The sequence below is a fragment of the Magnolia sinica genome, chromosome 5, assembly GCF_029962835.1.
Source record: "Magnolia sinica isolate HGM2019 chromosome 5, MsV1, whole genome shotgun sequence".
In the NCBI taxonomy this organism is placed as follows: Eukaryota; Viridiplantae; Streptophyta; class Magnoliopsida; order Magnoliales; family Magnoliaceae; genus Magnolia; species Magnolia sinica.
The window spans coordinates 69,011,228-69,037,500 of record NC_080577.1 but is presented as its reverse complement, the minus strand read 5'-3'; the positions used below and the strand labels follow the sequence as shown (position 1 = coordinate 69,037,500).

The following is a 26,273-nucleotide window of genomic DNA, read 5'->3' as shown; positions in this document are numbered from 1 at the left end:
TAATAGAAGAGGAAGCAAGGCATCGCCATATAAATACCAGAGACAACCTATAACATACAACATACAATCAATCATAAAAGAGATGAGGATAGCGCTCTCGAATCTCAGCCTCGCGCTCCCAAGATGCCTCATCCACGGAATGGTGACCCCACTGAACCTTCACCAAGGGGATGACCTTGGTTCGGAGGACCTGCTCCTTCCGATCAAGGATACGAACTGGCTGCTCGATGTAAGAAGCGTCCTCACGAACCTCCAACGGCTGCCAGTCAATAACAGGAACTACGTCTGACCCACATTTCCTCAACATAGAGACGTGGAAAACGTTGTGGACGCCAGACAACTGAGATGGTAAGGCAAGCCGATAGGCCACAGCGCCAATGCGCTCAGTGATCTCGAAAGGTCCTATGAATCTCGGGGCAAGCTTACCCTTTGCTCCAAATCTAACTACGCCCTTCATGGGCGAGACCTTGAGATACACATGGTCCCCTACTTCAAACTCTAAGGGACGACGCCGGCGATCAGCAACACTCTTCTGCCGGCTCTGAGCTGTGCGCATCCTCTGCCTGATAATATCAATAACCTCTGATGTCTCCTGCACAAGCTCAGGACCTAGGAGACGCCGCTCCCCAACCTCGGTCCAACAACTCGGAGATCTGCACGGTCTGCCATATAGTGCCTCAAAAGGAGCCATGCCAATGGTCGCCTGATAGCTGTTATTGTATGCGAACTCAGCCAATCGCAGATGCTCATCCCAGCTACCACCGAAGTCAATCACGCAGGCCCGAAGCATATCCTCAAGGATCTGGTTGACCCTTTCGGTCTGGCCATCGGTCTGCGGATGATACGCGGTACTGAGCTGCAAGTGCCCATAGATCTCTGAAAGCTCCTCCAGAACCGAGACGTGAATCTCGGATCTCGGTCGAAACGATCGAGACCGGTACGCCGTGCGCCTCACAATCTCCTCAAGGAATAACCTCGCAAGCCGCTAAGGGCCAAGTCGCACGAATCGCAAGAAAATGTGCCGACTTCGTCGACGGTCCACGACAACCCAGATAGCGTCATGACCGCGCCGAGTCCTCGGCAAACCCATAATAAAATCGAGATACGTGCTCCCACTTCCACATCGGGACGCTAAACGGCTGCAATACCAGGGGGTCTCCGATGATCGGCCTTGACACGCCGGCATGTGTCACACTCGGCCACAAACTGGCATTTGGCGCTTCATTCCGCCCAATAATATTGTCGCCTCATAGCACGGAACATCTTCGTCGAGCCAGGGTGGATAGAAAATCGCGATCGATGTGCCTCGGTCATAAGATCTCTGCGCAACTCAGGAATATCCGGGACACACAATCGGCCTCTAAAGCGAAGCCCACCATCAGCACCCATCTGAATCTGTCTGACCCTCGGATGCTGCCTCTGCTCAATAACCTGTAACGACTCATCTGTCTGCGAGTCTCGATCACCCTTGCGACAAGAGAGGGTTGAATCGCAAGGCTCGATAGCTGAACGATAGAACTGCAGACCAAAATCAAAGTCGTATTCGCTATATCCTCGAGCATCTTCCACTCCTGAATCATCATATGTGCCACTAGGCCTCGTGGCTGACGGCTAAGGGCATCCGCCACCACATTCGCCTTGCCTGGGTGGTACTGGAGGTCAAAATCATAATCCTTCAAAAGCTCCATCCAGCGTCTCTGTCTCATGTTCAGCTCAGACTGAGAAAATAGATACTTCAAGCTCTTGTGGTCAGAGAAGAGCTCGAACCTAACCCCATAAAGATAGTGTCTCCACACCTTCAGTGCGAAGACGACTGCTGCCAGCTCCAAATCGTGCGTGGGGTAGTTCAGCTCATGAACCTTAAGCTGGCGAGACGCAAATGCTACAGGTCTACCGTGCTGCATCAGGACAGCACCCAATCCAATACGCGAAGCATCGGTAAATACCACGAATCCATCACTCCCAGAGGGAAGAGTGAGGACAGGAGCGGACGTCAGACGGTCCTTCAGCTCCATAAATGCTCGCTCACAGGCGTCACTCCAAATAAACTCTGCGCCCTTCCGAGTCAACCTGGTCAACGGGGCTGCAATACGGGAGAAGCCCTCAATGAAACGCCGATAATATCCCGCTAAACCAAGGAAACTGCGGATCTCGGACGCAGTCGTGGGCTGGCCCCACTGACGCACTGCCTCAACCTTCGAGGGGTCCACTGCGACACTCTCCCTCGTCACCACGTGACCGAGGAATCTCACCTCCTCTTGCCAAAACTCACACTTCTCCAGTTTCGCATATAGCTGGTGGGCACGGAGGGTCTGCAGGGTGATCTCCAGATGCTGCATATGGTCCTCACGGGTCCTCGAATATATCAGAATGTCGTCGATGAAGACTACAACAAACTGATCGAGATATGAACGAAAGACCTCGTTCATCAACTGCATGAAGACCGCGGGTGCATTGGTCACCTGAAACTACATAACCTGAAACTCAAAATGACCATAACGCGTCCTGAAAGCTGTCTTCGGGATGTCCTCCTCTCGGACACGAATCTGATGATAACCAGAACGCAGGTCAATCTTCGAAAAGAACTGTGCACCCTGCAGCTGATCAAATAAATCGTCTATCCTTGGGAGCGGGTACTTGTTCTTAATCGTGACCCGGTTGAGCTCGCGGTAATCTACGCAGAGCCTCAACGAGCCATCCTTCTTCCTAACGAAGAGTACCGGCGCTCCCCAAGGCGAGCTGCTCGGACGAATAAATCCCAACTCACGCAACTCGTCCAACTGACGCTGCAGCTCACGCAACTCCATCGGTGCCATACGGTACGGGGCCTTCGAGATAGGCGCAGTACCGGGCACAAGATCGATCTGAAACTCGATATGACGGCGAGGAGGCAATCCGGGAATCTCCTGGAATACGTCGGGGAAGTCGCAAACAACCGGCAACCGATCAATACAAATGGCCATAGGCTCCTCGACTGCACAGGACATCAAGCAAGACATCGGCTCTCCTCTAGGCTCGGCGATGAACTGGAACTGCGGCAAGCCTGGTATGCAGAATGTGACTGTCCTCGCAGAACAGTCCAAGATAGCGTGGTACTCGGCAAGCCAATCCATGCCCAAGATAACGTCGAAATCTGTCATCGGCAGCACAAACAAGTCAGCAGGTAAAAAGATATCACCGACAAGAACCGGGCAAGATGGACAGAAACGGCCCAATACTGCGGTCTTCCCCAAGGGCGTCGATACGGTCAATCCCTCACTAGTAGACTCTATCGGCAATCCAGTCGATCGGCAGAAGCCCTCGGACATGAATGAGTGAGAAGCGCCAGAATCAAATAATACTCGAGCGATGCATGAAGAGACGGGAAGTATACCCTCGACAACTCCTCCGGATGATCAAGGTCTCGCCGAGCCGCGTAGAACCTAGCTCGAGCCGGCCGGGAGGTGCCTGCCCTCTCGAGGTCCTCGCTGCGCCTCGCGGCGGCTATACTCGCCCCTCGCCGAGGTCTCGGTGGCCGAGGTGGCCGTGGTCGCCGCCGATGGGGTCGCCGCTGCCGGAGGCCGCCGCCGAGGTCGCCGCTGGCTCGGAGGCCGCCGTGGTCCTCTCGACGGATGTAGGTGAGGCTGCTGTGATCTCTCGACTGCCGCAGATGAGGGCGAGGGCACTCGACTACGATGCCCCGTCCCACCACATCCAAAACAAGTCCCCGCAAATGGCTGCTGGGGTGGCGTTGGAGTGCGGGTGCTCTAGCAGGTGGGTGGCTCCTATACCTCTGTGGTCGTCGCTGCTGCTGGGAGCTGCTGGAAGGGGTCTGCCTCTTCTGACCCTTCCTCTGATCTCTATCGGCCTGCGCACCGGCCCACTCCGTCTCGTAGATCTGAGCCCTCCGCACTACAGCCTGAAAGGTCGGAAGCTCGTGCCCAATCACACGGCCTCGAAGACCGAAACGTAGGCCGCTCTCGAAACGGCGGGCCTTCCGCCCCTCATCATCAATCATATATGGCACAAACCTCGACAGCGCCACGAAACGAGCCGCGTACTGTGCCACGGTCATGTCTCCCTGCACCAAAGTCTCGAACTCTAGTGCTCTCTGACGTCGAATATGGTCAGGGAAGTACTGCTCCTCGAATCGGTCTACAAAATCATCCCATGTCCAGACGTAGTCGGGTCCTGCGACGCGGGTAACCGAGGTCCACCAGTGCTCGGCCTCGCCCTGAAAAAGAAACACCGCCAACCGAACTCGCTGCTCGGTCGTGCATGACATGGTATCAAAAATCTTCTCCACATCGGAGCGCCACCTCTCAGCTGCTGTCGGATCTGGCTCGCCCTGGAATCGTGGAGGATCAAACTGTCGGAACTCTCGAAGTAGGGCACTCGCGCGCTCCTGCTCTGCCTGGGCCGGTGAAACAACCGGGTGTCTGCTCTGCCCCTGGAGTGCGGCCGTCACAGCCTGCAGCATCTGCTGCAACTGAGAAGCACTCACAGATACGGTCGGATCCGCACTGGTATCTGGTGGAGGTGCAACATCCTCAGGATGGGCAGTATGAACCTCTGGTAGAGGAGCGACATCCTCAGGCTGGGCAGTAGGAATCTCTGGGGGTGGAGCAGGGATCGTAGGTGGTAATGCGGGAGTCGCAGGTGGTGGAGCTGAAGTATCCGATGATGGTGCGGGAGTCGATCGGGTCACTCTCCTGCGCGCCATGTCCTACAGGAAAGAGCGAAGGTGCCTATCAACTTAAAGGCTCTCGAAGGCACGCACGTTAAGGGTCTGGAATAAAAGATCGCTAGGCTATCCGAACTTAGGACTTAATCGTCCATAGCAGACATGTAATGTTGTTCTTGGTTATTCCCGAGTTATGCTCTGATACCAACTTCTGTCACACCCCGAACTCGGAAACCGGGCTCACAAAATTCCCGATCGCCGAATCCGGCGCCGACAGCCTCCGTAGAACCCCAATTTCGGATCCCGGCACCCATTCACCAGGTTCCGATCCTGGGATGCTACAAGGAGGATTTCAAATCATCAGTCTGATTCATAATGAGCATAACAAAAGCATAACCCACAACTAATAATCACAAGAACACCACCACAAAATCCACTATGATCAAAAACTTTTTAGTACAATGCGATAGAAAAGGAAAATATAATGTGATAAAAGAAACAAAACTCCAGAAGCTCGTCTGCACGGTCCAACTACGGCGAGACTAAGGCTGCGACTACGTCCTGGCGTCACCTGCACGCATCAATCGTGCATAAGCTTATGGAAAGCTTAGAGGGTGGTGTAAGTGTGTGCGCAATATAGACGTGCTCAAAATGTAAGGTCAGAGTGATGCGAAATCATGATGATGAGCACATGAATGCAATCAGCCGTACCAAGGCTATGCGGTGCAAGATATGAATGCTATCGGCCATAACACGGCCATGCGATGCAAGATATGAATGCTATCGGCCATAACACGGCCATGCGATGCAAGATGCAACTCAAGCATGCCAATCCTCAACATGTATCAGTACAGTTCTCATTCTGGATAATCACCGGGGTTCAATACACTCCAAATGGCACTGTCGCTCTCCTAGCCGCACAGTCCAAATGAGCGTAAGAAACCTCACTATCCGCCTGACCAATAGTCTGCCAATACCTATCCGGCACGTCGATAGCGGACCCATTCACGAGCTGGTCAAACTCAGCCTAGTATTGCCCCCTACCCTCGGGCGAGTAAGGCCACACTCCTTTCCAACCGACCACGACACAGTGGGAGACGCGGCCTCCTGGTATTCGGCCCTCGTGCGCTCACATATCCACTCGGTCTCGACATTGGAGTCATCCTCTGGTACCATCGGGTTTAGGGATTTTCACCCAGGGACATCTATAGTGCCCGTATGCTAGAATCAAATATTTCCGGTCTCCAATCCTGCCATCCGCGATGTATCTGTGGAGGCTATGGCCCTGATGCCGCTAGGGCATATAGTAACTATAATCACACAAATGCAAGTTCATGAGTCACATTATCAGTCATGCAACAGTCTGTATGTACCATGCACTTATATGGGGCAACTCCGCCTATCAGGGAGCCCATAAACAGTCTGCTCGAAGGCATATGCTATGATCAATCACTCCTCATACCAGTCATACATATGATGCGTATGATGATAAATCATGGATCTATACTAAACATGCATATAGGGATGGGCTCTGCGTATCACAGAAATGGGCCTAGACGGCCTGCAGAGTATAAGTATGAACCTATCAGTGGCTTTAAGGAGTGTGACAATGCGGACATTTAACCAACATTGTCCTTACAATGTGGACGTCAAACCAACATTGTTCCCAAGGCTTAGCCCGCCATAAAGCACCATTACACAAACCATAGGAAATCACACATTGCAATGGACTAATATACATCTCATTGGGCCTCGACCCATAGTTCTCAGATACATCAAATGGGCCATCTCATATGGGCCTTATATAAATCAAGTGGGCCGCATTAGTGGGCCTTATGTACATTGCAATGGGTTATACTCCATGAGCCTTTGAAAACATCACAATGGGTCTCGTAACATGGCCTTTATGGATATCAGAGTGGGCCTCGACATCGGGCCACCAATCCGTCGAATGGGCCTAACCTCATGGGCCTTATATATATATATCAAGGTGGGCCTCAATAATGGCCACAAATACACATCTAGGTGGGCCTCAACAACGGCCATATGGTTGAACAACTTGGATGTAACACTTGCATCATGGTGGGGCCCATATAGGCCCACCATCAAATATATATATATATATATATATATATATATATATTATATATAATATTATTATATGTAGACATATACAATATTATATATAATAATAATATAATACAATATTATATATATACACATATATATGTATATACATATATAGATATGTATGCCCACACACACACACTCACACACGTGCACACACACCCACATGCATACACACGTGCGAACGAACACGTGGACCCAGAAAGGGTTTCAATGGTAGAGTTCAATTCACACTGTTTCTTGTGATGTGGGCCGCCCGAGCGCTGGATTGACCTGATATTTGAGGGGGGTCCATGTCAAATGGTGGCCCACCAAATGGACGGTGTGGATACAAAATATACATCATGGTGGGGCCCACGGATGGAGCCGTGGGTCCCTGCCTCGTGGCCGCCCGCCCGCCCGCCGCAGGCGCTGCCGGCACGTCCTGCAGCAGCAGCGTCAGCGCTGGCTCTCACTCTTTTTTTTTTTTTTGTTTCGGGGCCCACCGAGATGTGATTCACAATCCAGCCCATCCAATATGTGAGTCCCATCTAAATGACCGTTCAGACCAAGTTTCAGATTCATCCAAATTTCGGACGGGTCCCACCAAGTGTTTTTATATGTTTAGGAATGTCTTTACATGATTTTTGATGGTATGGCCCGCCTGAGCTTTGTTTATGGCTGATTTTTGGGGTGGACGGCCAGTCCATGGGGAACCATCAAATGTACGGTGTTGATGGTCGAAAGGAATCACGGTGGGGCCCACAATTGGGGCCATAAACCCAGCCCAGCCGTCCGTCCGTCAGTGGCAGCGCAGGCGCTGCCTGCGTCTGTCGTCAGCGGCAGCGGCTGCTGCTGCTTCTTTCCTTTTTTTTTTTTTTTAAAAATGGTTTTTCTACGGTTTCTCCTAGGTGGGGCCCGCTTTAGTACGATCCACTCCATCCATTGGTCTCTGTGGCTTGATACCAACCCATAGAGTCCAATATTGACCTTTTTCAGATGTACAGGAGCATCAGGGAGCAAATCAAAGGTAGAGATACTGTTTCCTATATCACGGCCCGTCAGAAAACCAAATCAATCTCATTTTTCGGTTCAACGCCTTAAGTGACCTGAGGAAGAGAATGGACGGTTTGGATTGTATAGAAACATTAAGGTGGGGCCTGCATGAGAGGCCCACCACTCCTTCTCTTCTTTTCTTCTTTTTTTTTTTTCAAAGTTGCAACGTCCAGCGTCCAGGGACGCTGGACGGTCTGTATATTTTCACAAAAATGTGGTGGGTCCCACGTGAATGTGGCCCACCAATATATATATATATATATATATATATACAGATACATTTAATATTTATCTTATATTGTATATATATATATACATAAGTACATATTATATTATATATTATATACATATATATACATATATTATATAAAATATATCATACATATATATATATATATACACATATAAAAGATGCGTTGGGCCCATCCCAACAGTGGATGGTGTGGATCATCACCTGTGATAGAGTGGGCCACGCCGTCTGGTGTAGATGGACGGGGTAGACGTAGCACATATTGGTGGGATCCACACCATTACAAAGAGAGAGAAAGAGAGAGATAAAGGGAGGTATACGGTGAGATAGAGGAACCCCGCCACTATGGGCCCTCTTGATTAGATCACATACATCCAAATGGGTCCCACCAACAAGTGGGCCCTGAGATTCAAATTAATGACAAAGCACCCACCTTATCTTCCTTCTCCTTGCTCCTTTGGACTCCTTAGCTCCTTACCTTCACTTTTAATGGAGATTGATGAAGGATGAATGGTTGAGATTGGAGATGAGAGGGTGGGCCACACTTGAAGTTGAGAGGGAGTGTTGGATGAGTGAAATTTCTCATGGGATTTGGAAAATTTGCTAGAGAATGAGAGGGAGAGATAGAAATAATGGATGGAGGGATGGGTGGAGTGGTGGTTGTAAGAAAGAAGTGATGAGGGGTATGGCTTAGTTTGAAATTGGTGGAGAAGAGGGATGGTTGAAGTTGAAAATGAGAAAAAGAGGAATGGTGAGGTGGAAAGATGGTGGACTTTTGGAAAAAGAGGGAATGGGTGAGGTACTTTGAGGTATGGTTGCATTTATGGTTAATTAGTGGGACTAATTGTGTAGAGATTCCCTCGAAATCCGCAACGCGCGGTGTTTCTTCGGAATAAACGCTGATCGGCATCTTCTTACCTGGGTATCGGTTCGGTGCGCAAGTCACGGCGTTGGAACCGCGGCGACGACGCGATCACCAAGACATAAGTTTCAGATCGAGCCGACGTCGGTGCGCGGGACCTGGCTTAAGATCGTGCGCAAACACCAAATACGGTGCGAAGGTTGCCGGAATTTGACCGAAAGGACCGCGGAAGCTAACAGAATGGTACGGATTAGGACACGGGTCTTACACTTCAAGACCAAGGAAGGGTTGTATGAATGAATGGAGATGCCCTTCGGTCTTTCGAACGTGCCTAGTACATTCATGAGGTTGATGAACCAAGTTGTGAAACCATTCATTAGGTGGTTCATTGTGGTCTACTTTAATGACATCTTGATATACAATCAGGACGAAGCAAGCCATATGGAACACCTCAGGCTAGTCCTTCAAGTACTCACTGAAAGCAAGTTGTATCTTAATTTTAAAAAGTGCAGCTTCCTAACCAAAAGTCTGTTGTTTTTGGGCTTTGTCGTGACATCCATGGGCATTCGAGTGGATGAGGAAAAGGTAAAAGCCATCAGGGAATGGCCGGTCCCAACAAACATCCATGAGGTATGAAGTTTTCATGGATTGACAACATTCTATCATCAGTTCGTGAAGAATTTTAGCACCATTGTATCTTCAATTACAGACTCCATGAAGAAGGGACAATTTCGGTGGACTAACGAAGCCGACAGGAGCTTTGCTGAAATTAAACACAGGTTGTCCACAACCCCGATTCTTGTACTTCCTAACTTCGACAAAGTATTCGAAGTTGAATGTGATGCTTTATATGTCAGTATTGGGAGAGTCTTGTCCCAAGAAGGTTGGTCGGTAGCCTTCTACAGTAAAAAGCTTAGCAATGCACGTAAAAAATGGTCTACATATGAGCTCAAATTATACGTAGTAGTCCAGACAGTGCGACATTAGCGATATTACTTAATTCAAAGGGAGTTCATTCTTTACACAAACCATCAAGCTCTTAAATTCATTAATAGCCAAGCTAACGTGAATCGTGTGCATGCTAGGTGGATTTTGTTTTTGCAAGAATTCACGTTTGTGTTGAAACATAAGTCTAAGCAGTAGAACAAAGTGGTTGATGCACTGAGTCACTGTGTAACTTTGCTAGTCATTATAAGCAGTGAGGTTGTTGAGTTCAAGCACCTCAAGTACATATATGCCGACGGCGATGACCTCAAGGACATATATGCCAAGAATGTCACTATAGTGACATATTCAAGACGGTTTTCTTTTCAAATGGAATCGACTGTGCATCTCCAAAAGCTCGTTGAGGGAGCAAATCATCCTAGAGCTACATAAAGGTGGCCTTAGTGGACACCTTGGACAAGATAAGACGTGAGCTCTTGTTGAAGAACGATACTACTAACCACAGTTAGTATGTGATGTGGGTAGAATGATGCAACACTGTCATGTTTGTCAGGTCTCCAAGGGTCATTCTCAGAATACGGGCCTTTACACACCATTACCTGTACCTGACGGCCCTTAGGAGGACCTATCAATGGACTTCGTGTTGGGTCTCCCACGAACACAGCGTGGCATGGATTCCGTATTCGTAGTGGTAAATCATTTCTCGAATATGGCACATTCATCCCATGCAAGAAGACCCACGACGCGACGCATGTGGAAAATTTATTCTTCAGAGAGGTCATGCGGCTACATAAGGTCCCCGAGACTATCACTTCTGACTGTGATACGAAGTTCATTAGCCACTTCTAGCAGACTTTGTGGAACCAATTCGGTACACGACTTCAATTCAGCAGTGCCTACCACCTACAGACCAATGGGCAAACTAAAGTTGTGAATCACACATTGGGGAACCTCATTCGATATATTTCAGGAGAAAAGTCGAAGCAGTGGGATTTGGCCTTGTCTCAAGTGGAGTTTGCATTCAACCACATGGTAAACCGCTCAACAGGGAAGTCCTCGTTCCAGGTTATTTACTGTCGAGTGCCTCGCCACACACTAGACTTGGTCCCTTTACCCAAGCTCCCAGGCAAGAGCATTGCAGCGGAACATATGGCAAACAGAATCATGAGCATTCATGCGAATGTTGTAACGCCCTAAAATTTGGGGGTCGAGCATAACTCAGCTCCCGAGTTTCAAAACATCACTTATGCAACATATTGAATGATGGAGGTATGTTGTCTGTATGAGTGCATAAAACATGGAATAGATTAAGCCAAACTGCAAACATAATTCAGGGATAAGTGAAGAACGCAAGAAGAAGACTTAAAGAAATATGTGTACATGTGCACATCCCTGAAATACATATACATACCAGGTCGTATTACAAGTGTTGCTATCAAAATTACAAGTATTAAATTACATCATTTAATCCCAAAAGAAATCCCAGAATCCCGCGCATCAGAACAAGGCTCACTAGAACCCATCTGAAAACTGCATGAAAGAAAATGCAGCCTCATCATCCTCGATCTCCTGCTCTGCCTCAGAGGTCTCATCAACATCTACAGCTAAGACAGTCTGGTGGGTGTTTAACACCGCCCCAGAACATGGGAGTGAGTGATCAACTCAAAGGAACAATAAAGCAAAGATTAACATGTTATCAGTTCAATCAAGCAGTAATGATAAAGCAGAACCATCAAACATGTCCTAAGTACTCTTGTTAATGCAAGGATGTATGCAGAATGATGCGTGCCCTCGCGCGTACACCCTCAGCGTCTTCATCTTACGTTACGCATGACATCGCCTCAAAGTGCGCCACATCTACAAAGCACATGCAAATACGGTGCATGAACATGATTACCAAGTTATTATTAGTCCTTTTCATACAGCAGGATTGGGAAGCTAAGGTACCTTCCTCATATCACCATCCAAACAGTGATCCATTCTAGGGTCGTCAGTCCTAGACATCTCATACGATCATATGGTTTTAGGTCGTTGCAAAGGGCTCGTCACCAATCAATGCACGCCTATCATACCTTCGTTACTACACTAAGGCTCGTCACCTCAATGCGGTATCCAGGCATGCTCGAGGTCACTACAAAGGGCTCGTCACCAATCAATGTAGGCCGATAGCACGAATATAGTATCCCATACCACCATAATCGACTCGCGAGTTTAGTTGCTCACTGGTCACTACGGGGAGGCTCGTCACCCCAACGTAGGCCGACAGCTCGACCACGGTGTCCCATACCACCATGTCCGGCTCATGAGTCTTAGCGGATCAAGGTACAACGGTTTACAGGATTTACACTGGTAAGTTTGGTACCCTAGATTCAAACAATAGCGTCTATACATGGTGAACATACATCGGACAATCGGGTTACTTGACGAACTCGACTAGCACAAGCGCACGTTGGGTTGAACGACATAGAGTGCGCAAACACTCCGTGTGGCCAAACCACTACCGACAACTCTAATACTACTCGGGTTCATCTAATCACATCCTTTGTGGTGAAAGCAGCCTCAGCCACAATTTCAAGCCCGATTCCCAATTTCCTGGACTAATCCATAGTCCCAAACACATTCCACTACAACAGATATGCATATAGAATTTAGAACAGTAATGGAACAACAATTTCAACCATGTAGCATATGAGTATTTGAAGAATATCAACTTAACATGGATTTACACACAAGTATTACTGGAAGTTAAACAACAACTAATATGACTTGCATGTAGGAAATCATACACATCAATAGGAGTGTTGAGAATCGCTTCTCAATGCGCGCAATTAGGTTAATATATCACACTTTAGCTCATTTAGGCATTTCTACAAACACTTAGAATACATAGAGCAACATACATGACGTATGTTGAAATACACGCATTTGGACAATTCCTTCTGCCAAGGAGTTGTCACACATACATCTAGTATAAATACACGACAAATAATCATGGCAAACACATGTGCATATTTTATACGTATAGGGTACTTCCTACATATACATAGAATACACAAATCGCAATATAATACATACATATCAGGAACGCAAGATAAATATAGCATTTAACATGTGAAATCTCATCCATAACAAGAATAAACCATTAGCTAACATTGAAAGCCTTGAAAACCATAACCTATATAATTAAAGTCCGCACCTTAAACTAGAAATAGAACACCGAACTGATTCAGACGAGATGTCTTCGTCAACAGCGACAAGATAACCTAATGCAAGAATAGAAATGAGCTACAACAATACAAAGACTATTCTAAGCTCTAAAACAGATTAGGGTTAGGTTAACTTACCCAAGAAGGAACTCAGAATTGCCGGAATAACGATTCAAAAGTGAAGGTTTAAAGATGAAGGAGAACAGGAAAGAATCTAAGATGATTCACCAACTTCTCTCTCACTTTCTCTCTCTTTTCCTCTCTCTTTCTTAGATAGGGTTAGGAAATTCGTATGGAAAAGAGAGTTAGGGTTTTAAGGTCTATATATAGGCCTAACATTGATGAAAATAACTCTAGGGCCAAGGTATACTTAGGGTATAACCAAAACAGGCCTCTCTTGATCCAACGGAGCACTTCCGGTGGGCCTATTACCACGAAAGGTCGGACTTAAGCTCACTGACCATGGATCTAGGTCAAGCTAAGTTTTCGTACCGATCGGATCTTCAGATCAGCCGTGGCGGACCACACTCATAACAACGGTCATCGAATCTCGATCAGGACCACAAGCACTAGGACATGCTTGGGCCACCTTTCCTGATCAGAGGGTGAAATTGGGTCAGAATCCAACGGTCAGATTGCTTAAAATCATCGCGCAAGCGACACGACTCAGATTTCATAAAATCTCATTAATTTCTCACCGTTCTCACACTCTTCACTCCGGACTCAATCAAATTGACCCAGAACATCATCTGGACTTGATTTTTGAGGTGATGGCCAAGTCCAACATGGTGACCGCAACAGCCTAAGATCATCGCTATCGGACTTTCGACGCACGATCCAAGTCCGATCCAGAACTTTCAAAAATTTCCAAGAGCAACTGGCTTTAGCGATGAATCCCAGATTTCAGAGTAACCTAGCGCTAATGATTCTACAGGTTTTGAGTCATGCAGATCCAATTTAAAGTGATTGATGCAATTTTCACAAGCAATCGAGTTTAGCGCTAATTACCCCAATAAGCTTCTAAGGAAAAAATAGAGGTAGTACTCGATCGGGTCTTGGCACAAAATTTTCAAGGTCATTACAATCTACCCCCTTAAAGAAAATTTTGTCCCCGAAATTCATACCTTCTCATACTCCTCAAGGATCTGAGGGTAGCTCTTCCTGACCTCAGCTTCAGATTCCCAAGTAGCCTCTTCCTCACTATGATGCGTCCATAGAACTTTCACAAGAGAGATGATCTTGCTACGCAATACCTGCTCCTTCCTGTCTAAAATATGCGTCGGTCGCAGTACATATGTGGTATCCTCGCTCAACTGCACCTGCTCCCAACTGATAATATGCGAAGGATCAGGAACGTACTTCTTCAGCATAGAACATGAAATACGTTATGCACGCCCGCAAGAGGTGTGGGAAAAGCAAGGCAGTATGCTACCGCTCCCACTCGATCCAGAACTTGAAATGGACCAATAAATCTCGACGTAAGCTTTCCCTTCTTACCGAACCGCAGAACTCCCTTCATAGGAGAGACCTGGAGAAATACATGGTCTCCAACCTCAAACTCAAGCGGTCGCCGCCTCATATCAGTGTAACTCTTCTGCCTACTCTGAGCTATCAGAAGTCAACGTCGAATAATGTCAACTTTCTCTGAAGTCGCCTGCACCAACTCCGGGCAAAACAAACTACGCTCGCTAACTTCTGCCCAGCAATGCGGTGCTCTACACGGGCGACCATACAACGCCTCATAGGGAGCCATGCCAATACTCGCCTGGAAACTGTTATTATACGCGAACTCTGCATACTGGAGACAATCATCCCAACTGTTCTTGAAATCTAAAACACAAGCTCGCAACATATCTTCCAGGATCTGATTCACGCGTTCTGTCTGCCCATCTATCTGCGGATGAAACGCGGTGCTGAACTTCAATTTCATACCTATCGCTTCCTGGATACGAGTCCAGAAGATAGATGTAAAACGAGTGTCTCTATCAGATACAATCTCCAAGGGAACTCCATGCAGATGTACAATCTCCTTGATATATAATCTAGCCAACTCGTCTGCAGAGTTTGTGACTCTGATCGGTAAGAAATGAGCCGACTTCGTCAATCGGTCGACTATCACCCAAATAGAGTCATCTCCCTTCTTCGTTCTCGGCAACCCAGAAATAAAGTCCATAGAGATGAAGTCCCACTTCCATTCTGCTATGGGCATGGGCTGAAGCAACCCAGGAGGTCGGTGATGCTCTGCCTTGACCTGCTGGCACGTAAGACAACGAGATACAAACTCAGCAATATGGACCTTCATGTTGTCCCACCAATAAGATCTTCTCATATCCTGATACATCTTCGTGCTACCTGGATGCATCGCAAGCTTAGAACTATGGGCTAACTCGAGAACCTCCCGTCTCAAGTCAGGAATGTCTGGGACATATAACCGGCCACGAAATCGTAGGCCCCCATCAGAACTAACACTCCAGTCGGAGTTCTCATCCGTACCAACCCGCTTTCTCATCTTCGCCAAAAGCTCATCATCTGCCTGAGCTGCAACGATCTTCTCATCGATAAAGGGTTGTACACGAATGTGTACGATAACCTCATACGGCTCTTCCACCGTAAGCTTCTTCTCAAAGTCCCGCACAAACTCCAACATATCCCACTCTGCTATCATCAGCGGAGCCGCAAACTCAATAACCTTCTTGCGACTCAACGCATCTGCCACAAGGTTCGCCTTGCCCGGATGGTATGAAACATCGAACTTAAAGTCTTTCAATGTTTCCATCCATCGGCGCTGCCTTATATTTAAATTACGCTGCGTGAAAATATACTTAAGGCTCTTGTGGTCGCAAAAGAGCTCCAACTCCTCTCCATAGAGGTAATGTCTCCAGAGCTTTAATGCGAAAATGACAGCTGCTAACTCCAGGTCGTGTGTAGGGTAATTCTCTTCGTATTTCCTCAACTGTCTCGAAGCATAAGCAATCACCCTGTCCTTCTGCATAAGGACACAACCCAGGCCAACGCGAGAGGCGTCAATATATATAATATACTTAACCCCTTGCTCTGGCAATACTAGCACAGGGGCGAACGTCAACTTGTCCTTTAGCTCTTGAAAAACTTCCTCCGCCCTGTCATTCCAAGCAAACTTCAAATCTTTCCGTGTCAACTGAGACAACGGTCTGGCTATCTTCAAGAAGTTTTGTATGAAGCGTCGATAATAGCCTGCTAGACCCAGAAAGCTCCTTACCTCGGTAACTGAACCAGGCTGCTTCCAGTCCTGCACTGCAGCTACCTTAGCAAGATCGACAGTTATCCCTTCCTTGGACACCACATGTCCCAGGAACTTGACTTCCTCTTTCCAGAAATCACACTTCTTGAACTACGCAAAGAGATGATTCTTCCTGAGAGTATCCAAAACCGCTCTTAAGTGCTCCTCGTGCTCTTCTCGACTCGCAGAATAAATCAAGATGTCATCGATAAAGACAATGACGAATCGGAATAAGAATGGCCGAAACACCCTGTTCATCAGATCCATGAACACGGCCGGTGCATTCGTAAGACCGAACGACATCACAAGGAACTCATAGTGACCGAAGCTAGTCCTGAAAGCGGTCTTCTGCACGTCCTCATTCTTGACGCCCAATTGATGATACCCTGATTGCAGATCAACCTTTGAAAAGTACCGTGCCCCCTTTAACTGATCAAATAGATCATCAATCCTAGGCAAAAGGTACTTATTCTTCACAGTCACCAGATTCAACCTGCGATAATCAATGCATTATCGCAAGGAACCATCTTTCTTCTTCACAAACAAGACAGGTGCTCCCCAAGGAGACACACTAGGCCGAATAAAGCCCAATTTCAACAAACCATCTATCTGCTTCCTCAACTCCTCCATTTCACTCGGAGGCATACGATAGGTGGGCAAAGAAATGGGCACCGCACCAGGCATGAGATCGATAGTAAAGTCAATCTCATGCTGAGGAGGTAATCCAGGAATCGACTCAAACACATCTTCAAACTCCCGAACTACTGGCGTGCTATCAAACACCGACTCAGCCATACTCTCCAACAGAGAAGTATAATAATCAAAACGAAAAGGGTAACTGACCTTAACTGGGAAAGTAACTGTCTCGCCCTCAGGTCCATGGATTGTCACCGACCTTGCTTCACAATCAATCTCTGCTTGCATCCTCGTAAGCCAATCCATACCCATAATAACATCGTAATGAAAAAGAGGTGTGACAAAGAAATCAACACGGATCGATCCACTTCCTAGATCAACCAAACAATTCATACAACGCTTGTTCATAACAGAGAAAATCCCCGTAGCGGTAGTAAGCGTCACTCCTTGCATAGAAACAGTGCTCAAACCCAAACGCCTAACTACCGCATATGATATAAGAGAGGTAGTGGACCCAGTATCCACCAACATAGAAATGAGAATATCTTCAATGTGCGCTGTAACCTCGAAGGATCTCGGCACCAAGTCAGACATAGGCGCTTCAGCTGTGAGCGCATGAACTCGAGCCTACTGTTGACGATTCAGCGGAGGAACCATGGGCCGTTGAGGTGGCCTGAAGCTAGGTACTGCAGGTCTGAAGGATGGATGAGCTGGCGCTGAACGAAGAGGTGGAGGTGAAATAACATGAGGCATCGGACGGATGATCATCTGCGGTAGAGTAAAACCACTGGCCCGCATACGCAAAAAGCAAAAACGATCTAAATGCCCCATCTTCCCACAATACGAACAGCGAAGATCAGCTCGCATCTGCTGAGCAGGCGGCGCTGAACGCCTAGGAGGAGAATCTGCCCGCGGCCTCTTGCCGAGAAAGGGTGCAGGTTTGGGAACCATAGGTGCTCGCATACGGGACGACCTATCCCCATCCTGCTCTGCTCGCAAGGACATGCTCACCAACTCTGCAAGGAAGAAATGCTAGCACAGCATATCTTCGATCGGATCTCAGGCCTCAATCCCTCAGAAAAGTGCTGCATCCTCATCGGCTGATCGCCCAGAATCAAAGGAACATACCGACCTAGCTCAGTGAACCGGTTCTCATACTCCGTAACCGATAGCCCTCCCTGGCGAAGGCGAAGGAACTCACTCTCCTTCTCATGTCGGTACGTAACTGGAAAATACTTCTCGTGGAAGCGTGCCTCAAACGCCTGCCACGACCACTCAAATCCTTCCTCGACAATGCAAAGAACGCTGTCCCACCATAGACTGGCCTCCTTCTCAAATATGAAGGAGGCAAGCTCGACCTGCTCAACCTCTAAACAATGCAGCGGTCTCAGCATCTTAGAGATGCAATCAATCCAATACTCGGCCTCCTCGAGTCTATGAGAACCCGCAAATGTGGGAGGTCGTAAGCGCTGGAATCGCTCAAACGTGCCACTCGCACTAGCGCTCCCAGATGAGGGCATAGGTGAAGCAGGAGGAGTCACCCCCACTGACTGAGCAAAGATGCCAGCCATGGAAGATAGAAACTACTGCTGGTGCTGCTGCTGCTGAATCTGCTGCTGCTGCATCAACAGCATCATCTGCTCAAACCTATCAGTAGGCGGAGCAGACGAAGATGCATACGACATCGACGCAGATGCATGGTTCGGCTTAGGAACCGAAGGTGTCGGCCCAACACCGGCATGAGACGGGCCCGTCTGTGGATCCGTCTAGCTATCCCAGCAAGTGACTCAACCAAGGAGAGACGGGCCGAAGTCTTCGAACCCTTAGGAGGCATACCCTACATTCAACAGAGGATGCAACCTGTAAGATTTTATGTCCACATAATCCATCCACATAGCATTCACAACACAACTTCAAAGATAAACAACATGCATTCCATTTAAACAAAATTGTCGCAATACAAGTAGTGCAGCATTACATGAATCACGACAGGGAAAGCATGTGAACTACAACATCTAAAACTTCAACCAACAACAAACAACTTCCAACTATAAAAGCCAACAACGGCTACACACAGAAAGAAACAACAAACAAAGTAAAGGATGACTACAATGACAACTACTCGTCGGAATCAGGAGATGAAGGCGGGGCACCCTTATCCTACAAGCAACATAGGATAGACTTCAGAGTTCGAGTCACCTTCTTAAACTTATGCTTCACAAGGCCTCGAAGATCCATGATATCCTAGCATAGAACAGCCTGCCCTTCCTTAAGCCAAGCAATACGGGCATCTCTGGCAGCCTGATCTGTGCTCTGCTCTGGTGCCACAGGTGGAGAGCTCTCACTCGTATCCTGTGCCTCAAGCTCTTCCTCGTCCTACTCTGTTTCTTCTTCAATCTCAGCTCCACCTTCAGCATAACTCCCATCCTCATCACTCTCTGACTCATCCTCACTCTCTAAGGCCTGTCGACGAGGACCAATCTCCATCTGCTTAAGGGTCGTCAGATTAATGCGACGAACAGGAACCGGCTTCTCTGCCCCAAGCCTATAGCCAAACTCATGTGCAAGCTTACAAATGAGGTGGCCAAATGGAAGCGATTCGATCCTCCTAGTCGAACGAGCGAAGAGAATAATCTGGTGCAAGATATACGTCGGCACACATAACTTCGCTCCTTGCCCCACCTGATACAAAAAATCTACCATCAGGCGCATACACTCGCTGCGGTTGCTCCACCTCGGATATACATTGAACATACACATGTGGTGAAGCAAGCGGAAGTCATCCGTCATGTTAGTAGCTAGAAGACTTCTATTAGGCTGCCATTCGACCAGACGACCACACAAGAATCGGGTGCGACAATCCCTCTCGCGCATACTGTTCAAATTCTTCTCACTAGCATGCACCTCACCAAGTGGCACATTCAGGAGTCGGGATATCAAAGCGACGTTGACCGTGGCCTCCCGACCACTAGCACAAGAAATCTTGAACTATAGAGGCTCCAGCGAAGGATCACGAATGTTGGCATAAAAAGCTCGAACAGTACTTGCATTCGCGCGATACTCACCCTCAAACAAGGGACACCAACCAACTTCTTGCAGGCGCTCCAACAACAGAAACTCGTCATATAACCGCGGATCAACATGAGCCTCAAAAAGGACCCTACGGCCTTCATAGACTCCATGCGATAGCTCCACCAACAAGGTTCTACCAATGGGAGCTCGAGGATCAAGGTCCCGCTTGGTCTGAAATTCACGGGTGGCGGTCGTGCTCGCGGCGGCACCTCTTGGCCTCCGTGCACGAGTTGGGCGGCTAGGCCCGACTTCATCCACGGGCGCTCTCTTCTTCCCCATCAAAGAAAGAAGGGTAGAGATGGAAAATATGACAGTAATAAACTCAAAGAGGGCTATGGAAAATGAGAGAAAGAGAGAAATAGGAAGAAAGGGGAAGCTTCCACACACTTGAGATCCCAAAAGAGGATTTAAGAGCCCAAATGAGAAGAAAAAGAGATGTAAACAGCAATGGGGGGGTGAGGTTTTAAGATGGGTTGGTGGGTGTGCATGAAAATGGAAGAAAAAGAAGATTTGGAAGAGATTTGGTAGAGTTTTGAAGAGAACTTAAAGAAAAGAAGAGCTAGGGAGGGTGGATTGTGAAGGAAGTAGGGCATAGAATGGGTTTTAATCAACAAACCGTGGAAGGGTGGACCACACTAGGCCAAAAACTCGTCGGCTCGAGCCGGCCCGCCTGGCCTGGCCCGCTGATCGGCGAGGGCTCGCCGAACCGGCGAGGACATCGCCGGTCTCTGGACGGTCTGGCGATGGCTCGCCATTTGGGCGAGGTCCTCCTAGCCCCTAAGCACTAAATGAGGTGGGTCCCCCCTGGGTCCCCCTAGAAATGCCCCGATCGGCCCCTTTGCTTGGTTCGACGCCTATCGGGCCATTCGGGCAGAAATCTGATACAAACAGAGATTTCTTGAAGATTGAAGGGTTGAAATGGAATGATAAACCATCTAGACTCATTAATAGATGGTCTTGAAGAGATTTCGGGCCGCTGTGTGTGATCAGGAGAGAGCACAGACTCGATCTCGGTGATCGTTTTTAATAAACTTTCGCCGATAGAAGCAACGGAACACAAACACACAATCTACGATAAACTCGCACACAAATACACTAAAGTGGCGACAGCATGCGGTGTGTGACCATAACCCAGGTGTGATTTAATCCAATTCATGCTCTGATACCAACTTGTAACGCCCTGAAATTCGGGGGTCGAGCATAACTCAGCTCCCGAGTTTCAAAACATCACTTATGCAACATATTGAATGATGGATGTATGTTATCTGTATGAGTGCATAAAACATGGAATAGATTAAGCCAAACTGCAAACATAATTCAGGGATAAGTGAAGAACGCAAGCGGAAGACCTAAAGAAATATATGTGTACATGTACAAATCCCTGAAATACATATACATACCAGGTCATACTTACAAGTGTTACTATTAATATTACATGTATTAAATTACATCATCTATTCCCAAAAAGAAATCCCAGAATTCCACGCATTAGAACAAGGCTCACTAGAACCCGCCTGAAAACTGCATGAAAGAAAATGTAACCTCATCATCCTCGATCTCCAGCTCTGTCTCAGAGGTCTTATCAACATCTGCAACTAAGACAGAGTCTGGTGGGTGTTTAACACCGCCCCAGAACGTGGGAGTGAGTGATCAACTCAATGGAACAATAAAGCAAAGGTTAACATGTTATCAATTCAATCAAGCAGTAATGATAAAGCAGAACAATCAAACATGTCCTAAGTACTCTTGTTAATGCAAAGATGTATGAAGAATGATGCATGCCCTCGCGTGTACATCCTCAGCGTCTTCATCTTACGTTACGCATGACATTGCCTCAAAGTGCGCCACCTCTTCCAGGCACATGCAAATGCGGTGCATGAACATGATTATTAAGTTGTTAGTAGTCCTTTTTATACAGCAAGATTAGGAAGCTAAGGTACCTTCCTCATATCACCATCTAAACAGTGATCCATTCTAGGGTCGTCAGTCCTAGACATCTCAGACGATCATATGGTTTTAGGTCGTTGCAAAGGGCTCATCACCAATTAGTGCACGCCTACCATACCTTCATTACTACAATAAGGCTCGTCACCTCAATGCGGTATCCAGGTATGCTCGAGGTCACTACAAAGGGCTCGTCACCAATCAATGTAAGCCGACAGCACGAATATAGTGTCCCATACCACCATAATTGGCTCACGAGTTTGGTTGCTCACTGGTCACTACGGGGAGGCTCGTCACCCCAGTGTAGGCCGACAGCTCGACCACGGTGTCCCATACCGCCATGTCCGGCTCATGAGTCTTAGCGGATCAAGGTACCATGGTTAACAGGATTTCACTAGTAAGTTCGGTACCCTAGATTCAAGCAGTAGCGTCCATACATGGTGAACATACATCGAACAATCGGGTTACTTGACGAACTCGACTAGCACGAGTGCATGTTGGGTTGAACGACATAGAGTGCGCAAACACTCCGTGTGGCCAAACCACTACCGACAACTCTAATACGACTCGGGTTCGTCTAATCACGTCCTTTGTGGTGAAAGCAGCCTCAGCCACAATTTCAAGGCCGATTGCCAATTTTCTGGACTAATCCATAGTCCCAAACACATTCCACTCCAACAGATATGCATATAGAATTTAGAACAGTAATGGAACAACAATTTCAACCATGTAGCATATGAGTATTTGAAGAATATCAACTTAACATGGATTTACACACAAGTATTACTGGAAGTTAAACAACAAGTAATATGACTTGCATGTAGGAAATCATACACATCAATAGGAGTGTTGAGAATTGCTTCTCAATGCCCGCGATTAGGTTAATATATCACACTTTAGATCATTTAGGCATTTCTACAAACACTTAGAATACATAAAGCAACATACATGACATATGTTGAAATATACGCATTTGGACAATTCCTTCTGCCAAGGAGTTGTCACACATACATCTAGTATAAATACACGACAAATAATCATGGCAAACACATGTGCATATTTTATACATATAGGGTACTTCCTACATATACATAGAATACACAAATCACAATATAATACATACATATCAGGAACGCAAGATAAACATAGCATTTGACATGTGAAATCTCATCCATAATAAGAATAAACCATTATCTAACATTGAAAGCCTTGAAAACTATAACCTATACAATTAAAGTCCGCACCTTAAACCAGAAATAGAACATCGAACTGATTCAGACGATATGTCTTCGTCAACGGCGACAAGATAACCTAAAGCAAGAATAGAAATGAGCTGCAACAACACAAAGACTATTCTAAGCTCTAAAACATATTAGGGTTAGGTTAACTTACCCAAGAAGGAACTCAGAATCGCCGGAATAACGATTCAAAAGTGAAGGTTTAAGGATGAAGGAGAACAGGAAAAAATCTAAGATGATTCACCAACTTCTTCTCACTTTCTCTCTCTTTTCCTCTCTCTTTCTTAGCTAGGGTTAGGAAATTCGTATGGAAAAGAGAGTTAGGGTTTTAAGGTCTATATATAGGGCTAACATTGATGAAAATAACTCCAGAGCCAAGGTATACTTAGGGTATAACCAAAACAGGCATCTCTCGATCCAACGGAGCACTTCCGGTGGGCCTATTACCATGAAAGGTCAGACTTAAGCTCACTGACCATGGATCTAGGTCAAGCTGAGTTTTCGTACCGATCGGATCTTCAGATCAGCCGTGACGGACCACACTCATAACAACGGTCACGGAATCTCGATCAGGACCACAAGCACTAGGACATGCCTGAGCCACCTTTCCTGATCAGAGGGTGAAATTGGGTCAGAATCCAACAATCAGATTGCTTAAAATCATCGCGCAAGCGACACGACTCAAATTTCATAAAATCTCATTAATTTCTCACCGTTCTCACACTCTTCACTCCGGACTCAATCAAATTGACCCAGAACATCATCTGGACTTGATTTTTGAAGTGATGGCCAAGTCCAACATGGTGACCGCAACAGCCTAAGATCATCGCTATCGGACTTTCGACGCGCGGTCCAGGTCCGATCCAGAACTTCCAAAAATTTTCAAGAGCAACTGGCTTTAGCGATGAATCCCAGATTTCAGAGTAACTCAACGCTAATGATTTTACAGGTTTTGAGTCATGTAGATCCAATTTAAAGTGATTGATGCAAATTTCACAAGCAATCGAGTTTAGCGCTAATTACCCCAATAAGCTTCTACAGAAAAAATAGAGGTAGTACTCGGGTCTTGGCACAAAATTTTCAGGGTCATTACAAATGTCGAAGCCAAGTTACACACCTCGAATGACATGTATAAAGAACAATCCGATAAGCATCGACGACAGAAGGTGTTCGAAGTGGGCGACCAAGTTATGGTCCATCTACGCCAGGAGAGATTTCCAACCGAGACGTACAACAAATTGAAGAACAAGAAGATTGGGTCGGTACCGATCCTCCGAAATATTAATGACAATGCATACGTTTTTAAACTTCCGAATGACATAGAGATCTCACGTACTTTCAACGTCGGGGACCTGACCGAGTAACATGAACCGAAGTAAGACGAGTTCTATTGAAGTGGAGGGGACTAATGTAGAGCGGGTCGCAGATAATTTCATGGCCAAGATAGGACTAAAAAAGGCCCGATCGGAAACGAAGGCGATCCGGACCATCAGAACTTAAAACGGACGTATCTCGCAAATCGGAATGAGTTATCAGACGTACCATATTTGATTTTGGGGTAGGACGAGCTACTTTAGCCACCCAACCCTACTACGTCGGGTTCCCCATGCCGAATTTTGCGAGATTTCATCAGATTGATGGTTGAAATCCCTGTTTATTTTCGTTTTTACTATTTTTAGTAAGTTTTAATTTGATTGTAACTCTTCGTACGTTGGGCTTTAGGAGTTGTGTCCACCACGAAAATTTCTTAGAAAATTTAGAGGAATGTCACGATTCGGCCAAATAGGACACTTACTATTTTTGGCTAAAAACCATGTGCTCTAGTAGAAATCACGACCCGTCTATAGATAGTAAGTTTAATATTTATAGTAAGTTGCGATTTTAGGGAGTTTTAGTTGTAGTTGAATTCCAAAACTTCTCCTTAGGGTTCGTAGCTTTATTTAAAGAGTTGTAAACTTCTTTTTCATCATCAATAAAGTTATTTCGAATTTTTTAGAATTAATTTCTATTTTTCTTCATGGATTCGAGCATCTCTATGAAGAGCCTAGAGAAGCTCCCTGGATTTGTAGTTATCCTTGAGGAAGACGGTGCTCAACCTCTACACGTCCTTCCCTCCGTCATACAAGGAGACAGTGAAGCGGAGGTACAACACGATCACGGGGAAGAAGGCAGACGAGGAGACAATTGAGTCGTTAATCTCCAGCGGGGAAGCGAGAGCTTTCTCCAGAAGGCGATCCAGTAGCAGGGGTTGGGCCAGATCCTGGACACCATATCCAAGATCCAAGAGGGCCACGACGCTGTGAGGGAGATTGAGAAGAACCTGCTCATTCTCCACCAGGTGATCCTGGACATGGCCATGCTTGTTGAGGCCCAGGGCAACAGCTCAACGACATCGAGAGCAATGTGGGAGAGCAATGTGGCCCATGCGAGCTCTTTTGTCCGGCATGGGACCGATGAGCTGCAAACAGCCTAGGATTACCAAAAGAGCTCGAGGAAGTAGAGGTGCATACCAATCAGCCTGAGTGGTGGGATCATCATCATCCTCGTGGCACCCATCCTATCAAACCTATCATCACGCCCATAATTTAAAATGAAAATGAAAATCATTGCAAGAAAACTGCCCTTTCACGTCTTTTATTTTTTCTGTTAATCGTCATGTAAAAGTTTTCTTTTTCCTTCCTTTTTGCTGCTTGACAATCGATCTGCTTCTACACCTATTCACATTATATTTTTCAGATTGTGAGATGAGATCGAGAGAGAGAGAGAGAGAGAGAGAGAGAGAGAGAGAGAGAGAGCTGTTACATGACAGTGTGAGATATTTGCCTCTGCTCACAGATTCATTGCAGATCCCCCGGAACAAGAAACCACCTTCTATCAGAATTTCTTATCTATCAGCACCGTTACCTTTTGAGCAAACGACCATTACAGTTGTAGATGTGTGTGGGCCCACAGTGGTGTGGGCATGTCATCTAACCCAATACTATGTCACCCCACCATAAAAACAGGATGCCCCAAAAAATCAGGCCTATGCAACCA

At 46.8% G+C, this 26,273-nt stretch overlaps 1 pseudogene; it reads left to right on the top strand.

Moving 5' to 3' along the window:
• Nucleotides 1-3,538: 3,538 nt before the first annotated feature.
• Nucleotides 3,539-26,068, top strand: LOC131247065 (syntaxin-125-like; annotated as a pseudogene).
• The last annotated feature ends 205 nt before the right edge of the window (nt 26,069-26,273 follow it).